Source organism: Ceratotherium simum, chromosome 37 (assembly GCF_057802395.1).
Source record: "Ceratotherium simum simum isolate JZ-2026a chromosome 37, ASM5780239v1, whole genome shotgun sequence".
In the NCBI taxonomy this organism is placed as follows: domain Eukaryota; kingdom Metazoa; phylum Chordata; class Mammalia; order Perissodactyla; family Rhinocerotidae; genus Ceratotherium; species Ceratotherium simum.
The window spans coordinates 19,596,347-19,616,406 of NC_141936.1; the positions used below are offsets into that span (position 1 = coordinate 19,596,347).

The following is a 20,060-nucleotide window of genomic DNA, read 5'->3' on the forward strand; positions in this document are numbered from 1 at the left end:
TCTAATACCACATTTGTGTTGCAGTATTTCTTTTAAGTGAGTAGGCCCCCAGCGTGGCAGGTTGTTAGGCTCAGGGGCTTACAATTGCTATAAGCCTCCAGCCTTTAGGTCTCTTGTCAGCTCTCTGAGGATTGCAGCTGGGTGGGGCTGGCCTCAGGCACCGGAGCACCCAATTGTTTCAGACTTGGGAAGGTGGGGCAAACCCCCTATGTGGGTCTTTGAGAAGCACAAGTCTTCTGCAGCTGACAAGCCCTGCTGCCCACAGGTCCACACACAGTCAACACAGTCCTGCCCCGTGTGTGTGCCCCGACCTCCCGACGTGGACCCAGTCTCTCCACGGCGGGAGCGCCACACACTCCACCACCCATCCCCACTCTCCACCCACTCCTTGTGCACGCCCTGCCCCACTGATGTCGGCTCAGTTGCCAGGCTGCAGAGAATCCAGTCACCAATCTATGCAGGCCCACAAGTTGCCTGAGGGCTAGTTGCTGGGTGGGGCCAGTCTCTAGGGTGGGCTGCCCGCCCTGGCTGAGCTGGATTAAATCAGTGCTCTAGTGGGTGGGGCAGACCTGGGCTATCAGGCCCCAGGGAGAACTCCAATGGCATCTGTGTCAGCAAGCCCACACCAGGCCACAACAATGGCCGCCGCCAATGTCCCAGTCCCTGGAGAGGTCTCACCGAGATGCACTCAGGGCCTATCAGGTGAGTCTCTTTTCACCAAAGCACCGTGCACCTTTCTTTCTGGTGATCTTAGGATGCTTCCTGAGGCGGGTGAGTTTGCACGTGGGCCCTTTAAGAGCCGGTTTTGGTTTCTTTGTGAACCAGCTTTTCTGGGGGTACTCCCCAATGTTTTAGTAGCAGGCAAAGTCAGATATTATGCCGCTGGTCTCGATTGTGCTGGATCCACAAAATGCTTACAGCCGGGGCGCTCTCCGGCTCAGGGCCCCACTCCTCCAGGGAGGCTGCATACCTGTGTGCTGCTTCCGGGCAGCTGCGAAGCTGGCGGCTTGTGAAGGTGGTGTTTTTTCTCTCCAGAAGGGAGCCTCTGCCTCTTCCACCTCAATTAGGATTGTCCCTTGTTGCAGGAGTTCCTCTTATCCAGTTTTCAGTTCTGTCTCAGGGGTAAATTTTCCATGAGTAGTTGTAAATTGGCTGTGTCCGCAGAAGGAGGTGAGTTCAGAGTCTGCCTACGCCGCCATCTTGACTCCCTCCTCACTTCTTTTAAATTGGGGAGGAAATCTGACTTAAACCCCATACTACATATTGAAAGATTTTTGGTTGATTCCCGAGGGTCTTCTGCGGTCACCCATCCCTCATATTTCCTGTTTGTGGTGATCTCTCAAATTGTCATATCTCCCCTTCAGGGGTCACTCTCTTCTTTGTGTCCTGTACCAAGCTGAATGTGAGGTGCAGCACTTTTCCTGTTAAATCTCCAAAGCACCACCCATGGCAAAGCAGTTGCATATTGCAAACAGACGTTTTAACTAAAGATTGGGGATTCCAGAGGGAATTATAACACAACACCACCAACAATTGCAAACTAGAGCTTCTGGGCCGTTTCCACCCCACTGTCTCCCTGAATGGACAACTGTCTTTCTTAGCATCTCACTCCTCCACCAAATGGCTTCTGTCTCTTCATCACTCCCCTCCTCATTCATTTTTCTGTGTTCTCTCACCTTTATTATGCAGAATAATTCTGATCTCCCTTTGTCTCACCCCGTTTCCAAATCATGCTTTGGGGGAAGGGGGTGGGGAGACTTCATCTTTCACACCAAAGAGGCCATTAAAATAGTTTTCTAAACAAAGAGCCATCTCGCCTAATGTGAAATATGCCACCGATCTAGTACGGCAAACCAGCTGCAGTCCATTCCTGCTTTCAACAGAGATTTTCTTTCTTCCTACTCTATATGCACGTGCCGGCAAAGGAGAGGGAGGGGCTTGAGGAGATTTTCTTGAATTATCCAGACTATTCCTTCCACTTAGTGTTTGATTTTACACGGCCAGAGAAAGCCTGAGTGTGCTTCAGCTTCCCTGCTGTTTTCCATATCTGTGTAATGAGGGAACAGCTGATCCCTGTTTTTAAGAAATCTGGCAAAAATAGCCAATAGCTTAAATGTGCAAATTGAAGTTATTCCACTGGCTGAAATTGGACCCATGGCCAATTAAATGGCTCTGTAGAAGCATACATTATATTCATGTTGGGATCCCTCAGCTGAGAAAACAGCTGGAGGGAGTAACTGCAGATCAGCCACGAGAATCCTGCTGAACCTGTTTCTTGACAATTAACTGCAAGAGTTAGGACATATGGTCCTTGGTCTGAACTTTTAAGGGATTACAAAGAATCATGGTATGGGGGGATGAATGACAGCAGATCTGAGTTCAAATCTACACACTGCCTCTTCCTAGCATTGGGACTTTGGTTACTTCATCTGGAAACTGCCTTAAATCATTTCTGGAGCAAGACAGAAGATGGATGGATGGATGGATGGATGGATGGATGGATGGATGGATGGTTGGATGGATGGATGGATGGTTGGATGGATGGACGGACGGATGGATGATAGGCATTTACCTGTAAAAATGAGATAATAATGGCCACCCAGCCTATTTTCGGGGGTTATTGAACATCTGAAAGAGCTTGTACTATTGTGGACTGGGTATTTTTTCTTCTACAGCCAGAACAGACACTAGTGTTAAATTTTTCTAGAAACATACATCCCAATGCATTTCTAAAGGGCCACTACCAAGGGAAGTTCTGTGGTTGCAGACAACACCTCTTAGGAAGGAGGCAAAAGCGCCGCAAACAAGCTCCCTCCCCACTTCCCCTGCCAGTTCCCACCCCTTCTGATGCCCCCTCCAATATTCCACATTTGCCATCTATCATCGCCCACTCTGTCCTTGTTTATCCTAAAGCAGTACTTGTTAAAGGCTCTATGACCACTCCAGCTATTTCCTTTGAGGATGATAACACTGCAGCCATAGCTTCATTATTATGCTGATCGAGCTTGGTCTGAGATGCTTTCATACCTGCCACATTAAAGCTCCCGTGTAGGAGAGGCCTCCAGAGCCATTTGACGGCACTGGGTGAATCTTAATGAAAGATGAGTTCTGAAGAGTTGTTTTTGAACCCCCCTCCCCCAATCAGGTAAAGGGCCCCAGCTTTCACTGCCATAAATAAGTAAACAACCAAACAAACAAGCAGATCATAAAACATAAATGAGAGAGTGCAAAGCTCAGAAGAAGAAAAAGGGAAGGAGACTCATGCACAGCACAAATCCCTTCCATTGTATGGTATGCATTGCTCTTTCAAGGCGAGCATAATTATCTCCATTTTAGACATGAAGAACGTAGGCCTCCTCATTGTGAGAAGACTTATTCAGGGCCTTACCACTCCTCAACAACAATGCTCTGGCACCCTTCTGCATGCAGGCCAACCAGGGACAGAACTGGGGAGCTAACTTAGGTCAAACTGCTGAAGATTAGAAACTAGAAGGTGATGGAGCTGAGACTTGAGTTAATGGATGCCTTCAAGATCTGAGCCCCAGGAAGAGGAAAAGTGCACAGCTGTCTTACATCCTGATGAAAAGATGTTATCAACAACCCTCCTGCTTGCTTTGGCTACTTTTCAGGGGTGTCTTATGGAAAAGCGAAGGACGAAGGCTTGTAGGTCCCAGAGGCAATTCTAGACAACTTGGAGGGAATGGGTGAAGAAAGACCCCTGTACCGGCAGCTTCAGGATGTGTATGGGAGATGAGTCTCCCTTCCTGGCTGTAAATCAGGGAGCTGGGCTAGAGGAGGAGGCCTGCACCACTCCCATCCCTACATGCCCGAGTTCCACCAGGGGAGCTCTCTGAGCAGCCCATCTCAATAACTCCCATATATCCTAAAGGATTCCCACTCCTCTCTGCTCCAAGCCCAAAGAAGAAATCCTGAAACCAGCAATGCTGCTTGCTGCTCCCATGAGGTAGCCATAAGGATGTAGGGGAGCAGAATAAGCTACCCAAAAATGTGTCTCTTTGGCTTGATTATTTTTAAGAACAAAAAACTCTAGAAGAAACTTCAACCTTTCCCCTAACTGCCTAAAAGAATTTAAGATAGGGGGCCAGACTGGTGGCGCAAGCGGTTAAGTGCACGGGCTCTGCTGCAGCGGCCCAGGGTTCACCAGTTTGGATTCCGGACGCGCACCAATGCACCGCTTATCAAGCCATGCTGTGGCGGCGTCCCATATAAAGTGGAGGAAGATGGGCATGGATGTTAGCCCAGGGCCAGTCTTCCCCAGCAAAAAGAGGAGGATTGGCAGATGTTAGCTCAGGGCTGATCTTCCTCACAAAAAAAAAGAATTTAAGATAGAAGCTCTCACCATAGATAACTATAGTATAACATGAACTAGGCGTGATAGACAGGGAGGAACCTAGCAAGGCCCATTTGATCAAAGTCCTCTCCACATCCCATTGTCTTTGCAAGACATGGCAAACAGTTATTTACCAAACATTTGCTTTTCCATCTCCATGTGAATTGCTTTCTTCCCCTTTGACATCCCAAACCACTACCCTCAACATCCTCCTTTGTCTTTAACTGAAGATGGTATTTAAGGTGGTGGCTTCAGCCTTTTTGGTGAGTTACTCAGTTTTCCTGGGTTTCTCCCATGTATACGTGTTACTAAACTTATTCAATTTTCTCCCATTATGCTACCGCATGTCAATTTAATTCTTAGACCATCCAGAAAAACCTAGAAGGGAAGAGGAAAATGTCTTCCTCCCCCACAGCTACAATAGTCCATATCTTCCTCACTGAGAAGTCTGTGGTCCCTAAATCTTTCTACTCAAACCTGAACACTCCTCATTTATATTAGGTATATAGTTTAATTCTTCCTACTAGAGAAATAAAGATTCTCATATGTGGTGGGCTACCCAAGAGTCGTCCCATCCTCTTCTTTCCTTGCTGGCAGATGTCTGCATATTCTCCAGATGTTCGCAGCAACCCTCCCTTCCTTCCCTGTGTCTTCAGCCAAGGCCACTCCCCTCCCATCCAGGAGTAAATGTTAAAAGTTGATTAGCTTAAACCAGTCGTGTTGATCCTATTCATGTGCCAGTGATAGATTTAGGCCCAGGCATAGGATGTAACCCTGGCCCATAAAATATAAGGACAAGACTGTTGTGGGTCATTAGAAAAGTTTTCAGTGTTCTAAAAAAGGGACATAAGCCAGGGACTTTGCCCTCTTCCTGCATTTGAATGTGGGCAATACTTTGAGCTGTGACAGCTACAGGGAAACTAATCATATCAGCAGAGCCAAAAGAGTCATAGAGAAGCCAACAGGAGCCTGACGTCTCTGAGCTGCTGAATCCATCAGCTCTGGAGGCACCTCCTGCTGGTCTTCTTGTTATGTGAGAGAATGAAATTTCCATATTATTTAGGCCGTTTTTATTTGGATGTCTTGACACTTGTAAATAAAAATCATCCTAATATACCCCCTTGTTCCTTTGGAACAGAATCCCTATTTTGTTTAGGTAACCTATACCCCTACATAGATTATGTGATGAGCTAAACTATTGCTGATAGTCCCATTTCATTACTGGGGATTGGTCTAGGGTGCAAATGTGACCCAAATCTGCAATGAAATGGGATGGGAGGTCTGCCAGGAGCTTCTAGGAAAGGTTTCTTCCTTTAGGAAGAAAATACACAAGAAAAGGAGATTTTTCTTCCCCTGATGGATATCCTCATGCTTGGGTATCCCACGCATGCATCTACAGTGGCCATTTTGCAGCCATGAGGGATGGCAGTCTGAAGACCAAGGTAACACGCTGAGGTTGGTGAATCCCTAGTGTTAAAGAAATTTCAAGTTGGGTTTTCTATTACATGGCCAGGTAATGATGAGCTTTAGCTTAAATCTGGTTTAAGAATGGATTACTTATAGTTATCTATCCTGTCACTTGCCTTCCAAATGCTCTCTTGAGTGGAGAGGAAGGGATAGCATAGAACCTGGATAAATGGAATTTGCAGACATTCATATCCCGCCTATCTAGGCCACAGGAGTAGTGAGCACCAGTTAGGGATGTACCATTAATACTTGTGGCAATCACAAATTACTGTGGTGCTCGTTAGTTTTTATTTTATTACGACTTCCATTTTCTTTTTAATTTAATCATCGCTAAATTTTTTATAAGGAAGAGGGAAGACAAGGATAGATTGAGAAAGCCTGTAAAATGCACTACATCTTTAAAAGATGGATTTTATTACTCACATGCTTGTAAAATGCTTTCATGAATATCAAGTCCCCTCATACCTCTCCCCCACCAAGAAAAGAAAAGAAAATGGTTGTGGTGCTATTTGCTTTATTTTCCTGCAAAATGGCTTGGATTGTGTGAAAATCTGGGTGGACTCATTGTCGCGTATCTGGCGTATGACCATCATCTAAGGTGTGTATTGGGACAGAACGTGACCAAGGACCACGGACCTGGCCTCTGGTCAATCAACCATTCTGACCTTGATTTCTACTCATTGGGCTCTACCAAATGCTCCTAGACTAAGCAGTCAAAGATAAAGTTGGGGAAACTATCATTTTAATTTACAAAACTGTGCATGGCTGCCATTGAACATCCACAAATACAACTATGCCAGATAGATATAATCAGCTCAGCAAAAAATGTATTGTCATCCTTTATCTTCTTTTCCAAACAGACAGAAACGTCACCTATACAAACCAGTTTGATCATTCTTTGGACTAGGTTGACTAATGTGGTTTAGGCCTGCAGAGGCTTGCACAGTCAATTGTCAGGTCATAAAAGGGGCTCTAATGCTGAAAAAAGATATATGTAACTGATGCCTAAGAAGCCGAGAGTTCATGCTTTTGAGAGACAATATAGTAGAGCTCAAAGAGCATTTGTCCAGGACCAAAACGTCTGAGTTGTAGTTCTGATTTCATCAATAAGTAGCTGTACGTCTTTGCCAAGTCACTTTGCCTCTCTGGATCACTGCCTAGTCTTGTGTCCCCCAAAAAGACATGTCCAAGTCCTAATCCTTGGTACCTGTGAACGTGACCTTATTTAGAAATAGGGTCTTTGTGAAACCAGCAAACAGTTAGCCATTGATGATTAAGCAGCTAGTAACTATGGGGAATTGGAATTGGTCACCTCAAAATATGTCTCCACCTGAAAGACACTTTGGCCCCCACCCCCACTACCTGACCAAAAGAGTTTGGGATGGCAGGCCTGCCCCCAGAACAGGCCATCACCCATAGACATCTCTGGGTATCTGGGAGGGTCCTTGCTAAGCCCATTCTTAGCTCTGGTTCCCCTTTGTAAGATACATTTACATTTGTAAAGGACATCTCCATTTGTAAAGGTATCTTCTTCCCTGTACCAGGAAGAAGGGGGGATGGCCTTACCTAGAAACTTATCAGAACAGAAGGAGAGGACTTAAATCTGCATGATAAACTTACCCGTTGTGAACTGTGCTGTTTAGGCAATATGTTATCTGACTCCCACTAGGTTCCCATAGATGACATCTCCCTGGAGCCTGAGTCACCATGGTAACGGGTGTTTGATCTATTTTTTTCAGGAATTGGAACCCCTTGTCTACTTCAGGCCAGTTGAGACCACCAACCCATCAATTGGGCCCATGCAGATATATGTCTGATAAGTGACTTTTTGACATCAAGAGGTTAAAACTCCACCCTCAGAGCATTCTAATGCCACCATTCTGTGAACATGCGTCCTACAAAGAGGCATGAAGCCTGACCACGCTTGCGCAGATCTTCAGTAACCTCATCTTTCCTCACCTCCAATCATTTCGGACCACCTTGCCCCCTGCCCCATAAATATCCCTGAGTCCTTATTTTCGGGGAAGTTGATTTGAGATTCATTCTCCCATTTCCTCACTTGGCTGCCTTGTGATTAATAAACCTCTCTCTTTCTGCAATATCATCGTCTTGGTGTTTGGCTTTCTGGGCAGCAGGCAAAAACAGACCTGGTGTGGTAACATTTGCGGGTGTAATTAAGTTAAGGATCTTCGGATGAGATCATTCTGGATTTAGGATGGGCTCTAAATCCAACTACTGGTGTCCTTCTAAGAGAAAGGAGAGGGAGATTTGAGACTGAACACAGTGACACAGAAAGAAGAAGGCCTTGTAAAGACAGGCAGAGACTGGAGTAATGCATCTACAAGCCAAGGAATGTCAAGGATTGCCAGCAGCCTCCAGAAGCTAGGAGGGAGGCATGGAACAGATTCTCCCTCAGAGCCTCTAAAAGGAACCAACACTGCTGACACTTTGATTTCAGACTTCTCTCCTCCAGAACTCTGAGAGAATACATTTCTATTGTATTAGGCCACCTAATTTGTGGTACTTTGTTACAGCAACCCTAGGAAACTAATACAAACTTTCCAGTTCAGACATTCTACCTGAAAGCATCAGTTTGATTAGAGTCAGATCTCTCCATTCTGTGATTTGGGGTGGGGTTGCAGGGTAATAAAATTTACCAAAAAAATGAAGACATCTGAATCCTTTATTTTGAGGTTAAAATGAGGAGTGGTGCTCAAAATTTCAAATTCTTTTTCCTTCCTTTTTTCCATCTAGATAAGGCACTAAAACGCTCAACAAAGGGTTATTTTAAAAAATATTCTCAGCCTGTAGAAAACAAAAGCAGTCTCAATCTAAGTGGAAGATCTATAATTCAACCAGGACAATCAGCACCTGCATTTATTTACGTTGTGATGAGATTCTAGTAAAACCCCATCTTGGGACATGGAGAATAAAGTAAGCAAAAGGGATGCTCAGTTCAGCAAGACTGTTCGATCTTCAAAAGTTTCTCCTAAAACTTAAAGTTTATAAAAAAAAAAAAAAAACTTAAAGTTTATAACTCAAGGACGAATTTTGTATTCAAGTTGGTGGACAGCTGGAGACAAATATGATACCGCACCCATTCATCCATCCATTCAGTTATTCATTCATTCAACAAGTATACTTGAATCTTCATCCTGCACCAGGAGCTGAGCTCAAAGCTGGGGATATATTGGAGACCAGAGAAGATAAAAGCCTGGCCTGTTGGAGGATCAGGAGGTGGGAGGAGGCAAGAGGAGATCGGAGACAGGATTACAAATTGTGATCAGTTCTATAAAATAAATAGTGCAGAGTCAGACAATGATAACAGGGAATCTGATATATGGGAGGGTTTCTCCATGGGTGTAGGATGTAAGCCTATAATATTTAAGGTCTGAAGATGGAAAGGAGCCAGGCAGGCAAAGAGCAAAACCCAAGTCTGTGTTTTATTAAATGTTCAATGGGAAGCTGCTGAAATGTTTTTAGCAATTGTGTTTAAGGGGCAGCAATAAATGTAGGGGATCACTAGGAGGCTCTGGCTGTAATCCGGGAGAGAAATGACAGAGCTTTGACAAGGCGGTAGCAATGCAGAAGGAGAAAAGTGCATGGCTTGAGAGGCATCTCCAGTAAGAGGCAGTTAGGAACAGTTTACTTCAAACCCGTTAGCATTCATTTCTGGGCCACTCGGACTGTCCTGTAGGTGAAATCACCAAAGAGAGAGGCCCAAGCCATTAGCCTTTGACTTGCTTTTAATCCAACTAGCCAGGGAGGGAAAGGAAATGTTCACACAAGCTAACCCTTGGAATATGAACTTGGACCCATTTAGGAATCTCACAGGAAACCCAAATTATTGCCTTTGAATGGTGACACTATTGCTCCATTTCAGAGACCTGAGCTTAACAGCTACCAAAGAGGCCAAGGCAAACTTAATCAGCATTCAGAGAACAAGGGTGGTAATGCTGTGCTGTCAGAACATTCCAAGAAGGATCAACACACATGAGGGTGTGGAAACCAGGAGGAACAGTAGCAGATATGGGTCGTTAGCCTGGAAATGATAATGCTCAGGGGCACCTGAGAGTTGAAGAACTCTCACAAAGAAGAGTCTGGTTGTTCTGTGTAGCTGTCAAGCACCCAGCTGGGACCAGTGTTAAAAGCTGCAAGAGGCAACTAAATGAAGAGGAACTTTCACACAGTCAGAGCAGCCGCGGTGTGCTGGGCTGCCTGGCAGCGGGAATTTCTTCATCTCCAAAGGTGTTCAGGCAGACAGGGGAAGACTGCCTACCAGGAATTTTGTAGAAGGACTGATATATCTGGTATGGGCTGGATGGTCCCTAAGGGCCTATTAATCTTCCTTTTAGCAGCTGTTCGTGGGTGTGATCACAGGGAACCATCAGTTGGAAAAAGATCCATTCCTCCGAAACATTCCCCAGTCTTTTGAAAGAAGACCGTCCAAGACTAAATTCTTTCTTCCCTCTCCTGCGCATTGCACCAGCTGATACTACAAGCCCCATAATAACAAAGTTTCTGCCGAAGAACTTGGCAATATTTTGGTCTCTTGATTGTTCCTTTCAAATGCTTCCACTGCCGAGTGGAATCAGGCCTCTCACGGCAGCCTGCATAGTGCCTCGCTCACTAACCTTGCCAGGTGAGGAACCACATCAAAAACTTGTCATGTTACAATGCCTTTCCCCAAACGATGCTAAGTTGAGGCGCGCTCCTGGCGCACATATGAGGCATCATTAAATCTCATGACAGGATGTGAGCGAAACATCAGGGGCCTTCGGGGATCAAAGAAGTACAACACAGTTGAAAAGCCGCTCTTTAACAGGGGGGTAGGAGCAGGAAGTGTCCCTTTGTTAGACAGCAGTCCTAATGACTTCTCGTTGCTTTCCCCATAACGGCTGCCTAATTATGTCGTATATGTCTGCACCTCACGTTCAAGGCCCCCTCGGCGTCTGGGTCCCCTACTGTCAACCTTGCAGCCTTGAGGCCATAAAAGCGAGAAAGTCTGCTGCTGCAGAGCTGGTTTTGTAGGTGGTTTTCCTAGCTTTGGACGTATAAACAATCTCTCATTATATTTTAGTGGTCAAACCAGGGGGTAAGGGGAAGAAGAGTCCTTCCGCAAACGGATCCCTGCTTATTTCATCTTCTTTCACTCCTGTGGGACAATCACTTTGGTCTTTAAGATTAGAGATGGCATCTCATTTTCAAACAGAGACCCAAACTGTATCTCAGCAGTGGGTAGACTATATATCCAATTTTTCAGCTCAGCCTGTAACAAGACTGGAACTAACTGGATTCCTGGCAGTCTTACAGGTGCCACAATGGTCCCTGAAGGCAGGGACCAGATGGCCAGATGGGCCACACCACATCCTCAAAGACCTCCCTCTTCTAGGTCCCTGGCAAACACCCAGTGTCTGGACCACCCACATTGATATTTAATTAGATACCTCCTTGCCTTATGGTTTGTCTATTCTCATATGCATCTCTCTCTCCCTAACTTGCTTGAAAGCCACTTACGAGGGTTTGGTTTGGTTTTGGTATACCTCCGTAGACTCCAATAGGGGGTTAATCAAATAGCAGATAGATGGATGGATGGATGGATGGATGGATGGATGGATGGTGGGATGGTTGGACGGATGGATGGTTGGATGGATGGACGGGTGGGTGGGTGGATAGACGAAAATACATACTACCATGTTACAAATCATTAAATACTATTTTAAGATGTGAATCCACAGCCTCCCGAGTAATTGTATGATTGCTTTGATCACATCTGCCATATCCGAACCTTAATTCAGAAGAGCCCTTGCCTTAAAGTTAATTTCTGTCACAAGAAACTTTTCTCCCTAGTTCTGCACACTGCAGCAACTCATGAATATTCCAACATCGTAAATCTGAACTCTGGCCTTTGGAAAAGACACATGAAAAACCTCCCTGCTAGAATTTTTTTTTTTAACTCTTACATAACCTGTTTCTTCATGTCCCCCTGTGGACCGTTGCCACCCATCATAGCTGCCAACCAATGGTGCTGGTGCCACGGAGTGCCAGTGAGTGCCACCCACTGCCACCTGGCTTCAGGGGCAGCATAGCATAGTGGACATCCTCCCTTTGGAGTCAGACAAGTCAGAGTTTACACCTGCCTCTGCCACTTTCAAGCTGTGGGGCTTTGGATGGAATATGTGACAACCTCTCTGAGCCTCGGTTTCCTCCCCTGTAGATTAATCTTTTCCATTCTGCTGTTGGAAAAGTTTTAGGAGATAATGTGCATACAAGCCTGGCACACAGCAATCTGCTCACTCAGGAATCACTATATTACTATTCTCTGCTGGAACAGCTTGTTCTTCAGGATTCACAGCAACTAAAGGTGGATGCCCACCTCCAAAAGACATATCCAAAGCACAAATACATCAAGCTGAAAAATACATACTTACATAAACATTTACGCGTAACGAAACCAGCCAGCAAGCATCGAGTTTCTGTGAAAATGTTAAAAAAATGTTCAGATGCAGAATCCCATCAGGATTTGACTCCTGGTCCCAAATGGTTTTGATGTACAGCACCTTCATCAGGAAAACAAAACACAGTCATGAACGTTGCCGTTTACTTAGGGAAAGATGGGTACGCGCCACTTCCTCCCTCCCCAGTAACAAGGCAACCACTCTGCTCTGGGAAGCAGGCAGGGAAGCTGTAGCTTGACCCTGCAGGTTGTTATTGCTCATGATAAGGTTTTTGACCTACTCTGCCTCAGCTTTCTCACCTGTGAAATGGGACCATGAATACCTTGCTTTATTGTTGTATAGTTCAGAGCTAGTACACTTGCCAGCACAAAGAAGGCATTCAACTAACCTTTACTGAACTGTTGTTGTTTCCAGGAAATTGAAGTCACCCTTCCTGGTATCCTATAGGATTTTAAGTCTTAAGTTTGTTTCAACATTTGAAAAGATATTAAAACTCCAGCTTCTTTGCAATAGAGTTGCAGGTAGATTGGTTGGGTGGCGGCTGGGGGGCTGTAACAACTAAGAGGCAAGAGAATAGAAACATCTGATGTTCGAATTTGCTCCTGAAAAGAAACTCTTTTAAGATTTTGCTTGTTGTGTTTGACAGGTTGCTGTTGTTAGGGCCATCACAAAAGCTCCCCAGTATGTGGTCCATTTGGGAACAATAAAAGAACTACAAGGGCCAGAACCGGCTCCAAGAAGAATCTTTTTAGTTTCTCCTTTGAAGCCAACATTAGATTGTTGGCACTGGAACTAAAGGCTTCCTCAATCTGGAGCTGTGTTTTATCTCGAGATGCAAATTTGCCCTGCAAACACACAGAGAGCTCTCAGGTTGGAGCAACTCCGCACCGCACCGCTCTCATGCCACACTCTCACAGGGCTCTGGGAGACCCTTCTTGCTGCTGACTGTAGCAGGAAAGAGAGGAAAGTCTCCTTCTGGAGCCCCACCTGACTCCCAGCCACCAAGAGGGGAGTCTGGGGTCACTGCTCCTTGGGAAGCATGATCCAATCCTAGCCTCCAGCTAGGCCACAATCACTGAGCCAGCATTGAACTCTACAGGCGTTTAATCCAACTTCTCTCCCAATGCAAGAAATCTTTCCACCATCACTCTGACTGGTGGTCCTACAGTCTCCCAATGAACTCCTCTATTGACAGGGAGGTCACTCCTTTGCAACCAAGACTGTTCTATGTTGAGCAGCTCTGACTGGAGAAGTATTTTTATAGTGAGCTGAAATCTGCCACCATATAAGTCCTACTTAGTGGTTTTAGTTCTGCCCATTGGAATACTAAGAATAAAATAAATTAATATCTCGGAGGATCAAATGATACTGAGTTTACCACAAACCCAAATATTTTCCATTTTGAGTATAAAAAAAAAGTTGCAAAATCCATATGGCTCTCTGTGTCCCCTTCCCTTCCTCTCCCTGCTTTAAAAAATATTTATTAGCTTCCTTCCTTCTTTTCTCTCTCTCTCCCTCCCTCCCTTCCTTCCTCCTTCCTTTTTTCCCTCCTTCATCAAAATGCCATTAGGCAGCCCAAATGACATAGGAGGCCTGGGGGAGGCTGGCTCAGGCTGGTGTCAGGGTCCACACACAAGGGGCAGAAGTGAGGGGGTCCAGAGATTGACTACATAGAGGGGAACAGAGATAAGGGGAGCTAGGTTTCTCACTATCAAAAAGGAAGTGCAAATATGGAAAGGGAGAAAACTAGAACAGAATCTGTGATGTTGGATTGGAATTGGAAGCATTGATACAAACTCATGGTTTTCAATAAATATAGACATAAATTTGTGTCTATTATATGATGTGTAATTTTGTAGCTCCGTCCATTGATAAAGCCTGAGAGCGGTGACATCTCACTAGCAATGAGCACATCTATGGCCCAAATCTTGATTTTGAAACACTATTCTCCATTGACTGAAAGGAACCAGAACTTCTTGGAGAAATGGCTGATTCCAGGGCAGGGTTAAGTAGAAGAAATGCCTGGAACACCTTGTGCTGCCAAAAAGTAAGGAAGTACTCAAAAGAGTCACAAAATCCACATTTTGGAAATATGTCAAAAGCATGTAGGAGCCAGTTTGAATGGGTTCCCACTGGCCAAATCTGGAAAAATTAGAGCATCAAAATAAATTATGATAGTAATAGATTATAGCCATTGAACAAAAAAATAGGAACCCATAAATCCACATGGAAATATAAAATTTTAAATGAATAAATAAGAGAAGAGAAGGGAAGGAGAAGAAAAGCTTTGCCCCATGGTAGAAGGGCAACCACTAAATGGAGGAGTCAGGGTATTAGAAATTCACCATTTGGCAACCACCACAGTAAGAATTAATTCAGGCGAGAGATGTCAAGAGATGCTACAACCAGTGGCTGAAGGTAGAGCGAGGAATGAGATTTTACACAGTGTCAAAGTACCTCCACACAAAACATTTACTAAACACAAAGAGGAAGAAAGGATCCGTGGAGAAACCTGCAGACACCATCTTAACCAAGTGATCCAAGTTAACACCACCAACAACAGGACGAATAGACATCATGCACCTACCACCCAATAGAACACAGCATTGATGATATTCTGGCTAAAAATACATAACCTGGGTCTAATGGAGAAGGAACAATGGACAAACACAAATTGAGGGACATTCTACAAAATAACTGGCCTGTACAGATCAACGTTTTCAAAGTCATGAAAATCAAAGAAAAAGGAAGAACTGTTCCAGATTGAAAGAGCTGAGAGGGACATGACAACCGAGAGCTACTAGCAATCCTGGACTGGATCTAGTACATAAGGGACGTCGCTGGGACGTTGGCAAAACTTGAGTGGGGTCTCAGGGTAGAAGATATACAGGAGTTCTTTGTCCTATTTTTACAAATTTCTGTAAGTTTGAAACAGTTTAAAAATAAATATTTTTTAAAAAATTCATATACTCCAGTGCCTTTTGAAGTTCCCCCCTTAAGAAAACACTTTCAACCTAATGATACCTAAAATTCCATCAATATAGTTTCTACCCACGCCCACTCTCTTCTTACGGAGACTTAAAACTTTGAACTTTGTTAAAATGCAAGTATCCCCGGGAGAGGTAATATTTTAATTATTATTTATTAATAATTTATTATATATTTATTAATATTTATATTACCACTCGTTTCAATAGTGTTTCCCAAAGCAGCTTGCGATATATTAGATCTACGAGACTTTTGTTAATTGGTATTAAGGAAAAGGAGATTTTTGTTGTTGTTGTTAAAGAAATTTGGAAAACACTGAGTTACGCGAAGTTTCTTTACTGCAGGACCCCTCAGAGCCTTTAAGAAGTTGATGTGTATTTAAACTGGCCTGAGGGGAAATTGCATTTAGAATTATTTGATCAGTGCACCATAGGTTCCAAAAAACATATCTCGGAAAATGCAGGCTGACAGATTCCAATCAGCAGGCAATAAAGCATTGAGAGTTTGGGCTCTGGTGTAAGATGCCCTGGGTTCAAATCCTGGCTGCCCCACTTAGTAACTGGATGGCCTTGAGCAAGTCAATTAAACTCGCTGTGCCTCGGTTTCCTCATCTATAAAATGGCAGTAACAAGAGTTCTTACCTTGGTGTCATGGGGATAATTAGACACAACAATAGAGATCAAAATTGTTGCACAGTTCTTGGCGAATGTTTGCACTGCATGTTGTTCTTATTCCTGCTATTTTTATTCTTTCTTTGGAGGCTGTTTGGACTGGAACAGAGCCTAAAGGGGTGGGGACACTACAGAAGGCCACCAAGATCAAGAGAGGAGGGAATGGGCAGCAAGAACTAAGAAGCCGAAGGTACTCAAGACAAACTCCCCCCCCCCGCACCCCAACTTTGAGAGTATTGCTGTTAAAGCCGCCTCCTACACACCCATCTAGACTCCCCCAAAAGTCCATGTGTGCTGTGGGGGCAAAGACCCAGCCAGACAAGGCCAGACTGCTCCATCCTTCATCCAACGAGGGTACCTATCTTCTCCAGGGAAGAACAAGAAAACATTTCCCCCTTTGCAAATAATTGTTGCTGCTTGCTTCTCTGTAAATACATTCAAGTGGTCCACTGAGTTAGCAGCGCACGGCCTGCACCTGGCCCATGGGCCATTTCCTCCTGTGCCACAGGAAGGAGGAAGAGGGGTTTGGAGAGCATGGCTGCCTGCCAAGTGGGGTCTCCCCAGCCACAGCCCCCTGCCCCAGAGTCACCACTGAGGAGCTGACCCCACGGAGCTGTCAGCTCGCCACAGCCAGGCTTCACCAGCGCTTCAGAAAATGAAAAGCTTTATTAAACTTTCAAGTCTAGAACAGATGTGTCCAGACATAAATATTCAAAAGATCCCATCTGTTAGGTAAATCGTCTTTCGATGTAGTAACGGAGGGACCGTACGTTAGTGAGACCCCGTAGCTCTGAGAGCCCAGGAGTGTTGGAAATCCTGTGAGCAGATGCTCCTGGAATCAAAATAAAAGAAGCCTGAATAACAAAGAAAACTCCAGGCAAGACCAAGCAGAGGGAAATTTCACTGCCATGCCAATCAGGGCCTCGGTGGGGCCAGGAGCCCCGAGAGAGATGAGGCTAATGATGAAACCCCAAAAGAGTGCATGGGGCAGAGGAAGGGGGTCGAGAGAAAATAACCAAATCCCCCCACACACACCTGCAAGCTAGATTTTGGTTAGAGATGAGTTTCTCCCTGTGATGGCTATAACACATTTCTTGTCCCCCAGTCAGTTCACTCCTTAGGGAAGACACAACCACTCTCGGCCTGGGTCCCTCATTGGAAAATTACATTCCTGTGCACACACTTTATGCAACAGTCCACACTGAGCACTGTGGAATGGAACGATTAATAATCAAAATAATAATAAATCACTGACACTTGCAGAGCCTTACTCTGTCAGGCACTGTTCTCAACACTATACATTGACTGACGCATTTCATCTTCCCAGCAACCCTCCAATGTGGATACTACTATTATGCCCATTTTACAGATGAGGAAACTGAGGCACAGAGAGAATGAGCGATTTGGCCGAGGGGTCTTGGATGGGGAGCGCTGAGCCAGGATTCAAACCCATGCAGACTGTTGCACAAGCTAAGCGTGTCACCCCTACACTAAGATGGTTTAAGAACAAGAGGCAGAAGTGCTTCCTGCCAGGAAGAAGCTCACGTTCTAATGTAGAAAAGTGAAAGACACATTAGGAGACCAAAGAGAACATGTACACAGCTGCTTAGGAATCCTGCTCCACAGTGTAAAATGGGGTGCTTCAGTAATGAGGCTGCTGGAGAGGGAGGTACCGACCCCCACCCTCCAGATGGGGAACCCAAAGCCCTCAGAAGGGTTTGCCTGCTCTGTGTCCTCACTCCCTAAGTGAAGCAGCCAGGCTGAGCTGCTCCCTCTGTCCTGAATGCACTTGCGTTGCCTCTCTGTATTGCTCACCACCTGCCTTCAGCACAATCCCCTCCTCCTTGCCGGCCACAGTCTCCCCCACAGACTCGAGCCCTCAAGAATGCACCCACCCAGCACGCTCCCTCCCCCTCTGCAGTCCTCCAGCACCCATGACATGCTCACTCTTTGAACATATGTTTTCAGCCTTGTGCGGTCGGATATCCACGTGCCTAACGTGGGCGCACTTCCACACACGTACCCCTATGCTCCAGCTCCACCCGGCTTCTCACTCTCCCAGAACACAGCATCACTATAATCACAATTGCGGTTTGGGTCAAAGAAGCCTTTTCGTTGTAAAATATAGAATTCCAACCAAAACCGGTTTAAGCCAAAAAACTTTAACAGGGAATGTATTGGCTCCATTAACAGACGTTCAGGTGTGCTGAAAACCTTGGGGTAAACATGTTCAGCTGGATCTAAATGTTCAAGCAGGGTCCATCTCCTCCCAGCTGGCCCCACACCCAGACAGGTGCTCAGGGCAACCCAGCAAGATGCTCACCTGCTGCTTCAAGCTCACATCCCACCAATCTAGCAGCCCCAGCAGAGAGAGGGGTCCTCTTCAGAGTTCCAACAGACTGGGGTCAGGTGCCATCTCTGAACCAGTCACTGCTGCCAGGGGAATCAATGGTCTCACTGGCCAAGCCTGGGTCATATGCCCACCCCTGGGTCTCACAAGGAGGGGCGGAGGGAGCAGCCCCATCAATATGGACTGACGGTGGGTGAAGTGTTTCCTCAAAGGGAACTCTGAATGCTGTTACCAGGAAAAGGGTGAATGAACACCGAGCAGGCAGACACTACAACATCAAAAACTACAATAGCCAAGATGTGGAAGCAACTAAGTGCCCATCAACAGATGAATGGATAAAGACGATGTGGTGTATATATACACAGTGGAACACTACTCAGTCATAAAAAAAGACAAAATCATGCCATTTGCGACAACATGGATGGACCTTGAGGATATTATGTTAAGCAAAATAAGTCAGACAACGAAAGACAAATACCATATTATTCCACTCATATGTGGAAGATAAACAAACACATGGATAAAGAGAACAGATTAGTGTTACCAGAGGGGAAGAGGGTGGGGAGAGGGCGAAAGGGGTAAAGGGGACATATGTATGGTGACGGATAAAAACTAGAGTACTGGTGGTGACCACAATGCAGTCTATACAGAAACTGATATAATAATAACGTACACCTGAAATTACACAATGTTATAAGACAATATGACCTCAATAAAGTAATTTAAAAAAAAAAAACACTAAAACTGATGTCCACTGAATAAAACCATTTCTTGAGTGTTTACTGTGCACCCAGGATTGGATTAACAATACCTACAACTGAAGATTAAATGATATATTTTAAGAACTTCACCCAGGCTGGGTACACAGTCAATGCTCAGTAAGTGAGAGCTACAGGTGACTGGGTAGGTTCTATCATTGTCCCATTTTACAGAAGAGGAAACTTGGCTGAAAGAGCTTAAGTCATTTGTCTCAGGCCACACAATTCTGAAGGGCCAGAGATGCTGGTTTTCAAAGCCTGCTGGTACTCGCCTCCCTTCCCAGTCTACCCGGGAAACCAATCAAGACCCAGCTCCAAGGGTCAACAGCAACCTTCTGTTGCATTTTGTACATCCCTCTACAACACCTAAAGCCCCATGTGGCAACACTTTATTTTCTCCATGCTAAGACACATATTTTTTCACCTTTCAAAGTTTCTGAAATTAAAGCTCAATGTACATTCTGTTACATTAATTAAACTGTATAATTTAATTCTGTATAATTAAAGCGGTAGCATTTCTTTTATCCCCAAAAGCTGTTTTTAAATTAACGTTGCATCTTACACTCAGTCTATCATATCATCAAGGAAACGTGGTATTTGTTCATAGATCTAGACTAGACTGTGAGCTTCTTAAGCAGGAGCTTACTCATTTCGTGTCCTAAACACTTAGCAGAAAGGCTTTCATATGTGTATTGATTAACCCAACTAGTGTTATTCAAGAAGAGATGTCTTTAACATTCATTCACTCAACAAGTATTTATTAAGCATCTACTATGTGATAAGCATTGCATAGGAGGTAGAGATATAATGTCAAACAAGCCTGGTGACATCACACATCTTTGTTGTGTCTTAGTCGGGACAGACATGAATCTGAGGGGCAAGAGCAGAGCCATGCCCCAAAGCTAGCAACTTATGTGGGTTGGGTCGGGCCAGAGCAGGGAAGCCAGGGGGTTGCAGAAGATGAGAGTAGTTAAATGTGAGTTTGCAAAGATCTTAAAATACACGCTGAGGAGTTGA

At 44.9% G+C, this 20,060-nt stretch overlaps 1 long non-coding RNA gene across 1 annotated transcript; it reads left to right on the plus strand.

Moving 5' to 3' along the window:
- Window positions 1-554: 554 nt before the first annotated feature.
- Window positions 555-7,919, plus strand: LOC147912314 (uncharacterized). The gene is made up of 2 exons (XR_015550052.1): window positions 555-702; window positions 7,558-7,919. It is a non-coding gene; the product is annotated as an uncharacterized LOC147912314 (long non-coding RNA).
- Window positions 7,920-20,060: the final 12,141 nt, after the last annotated feature.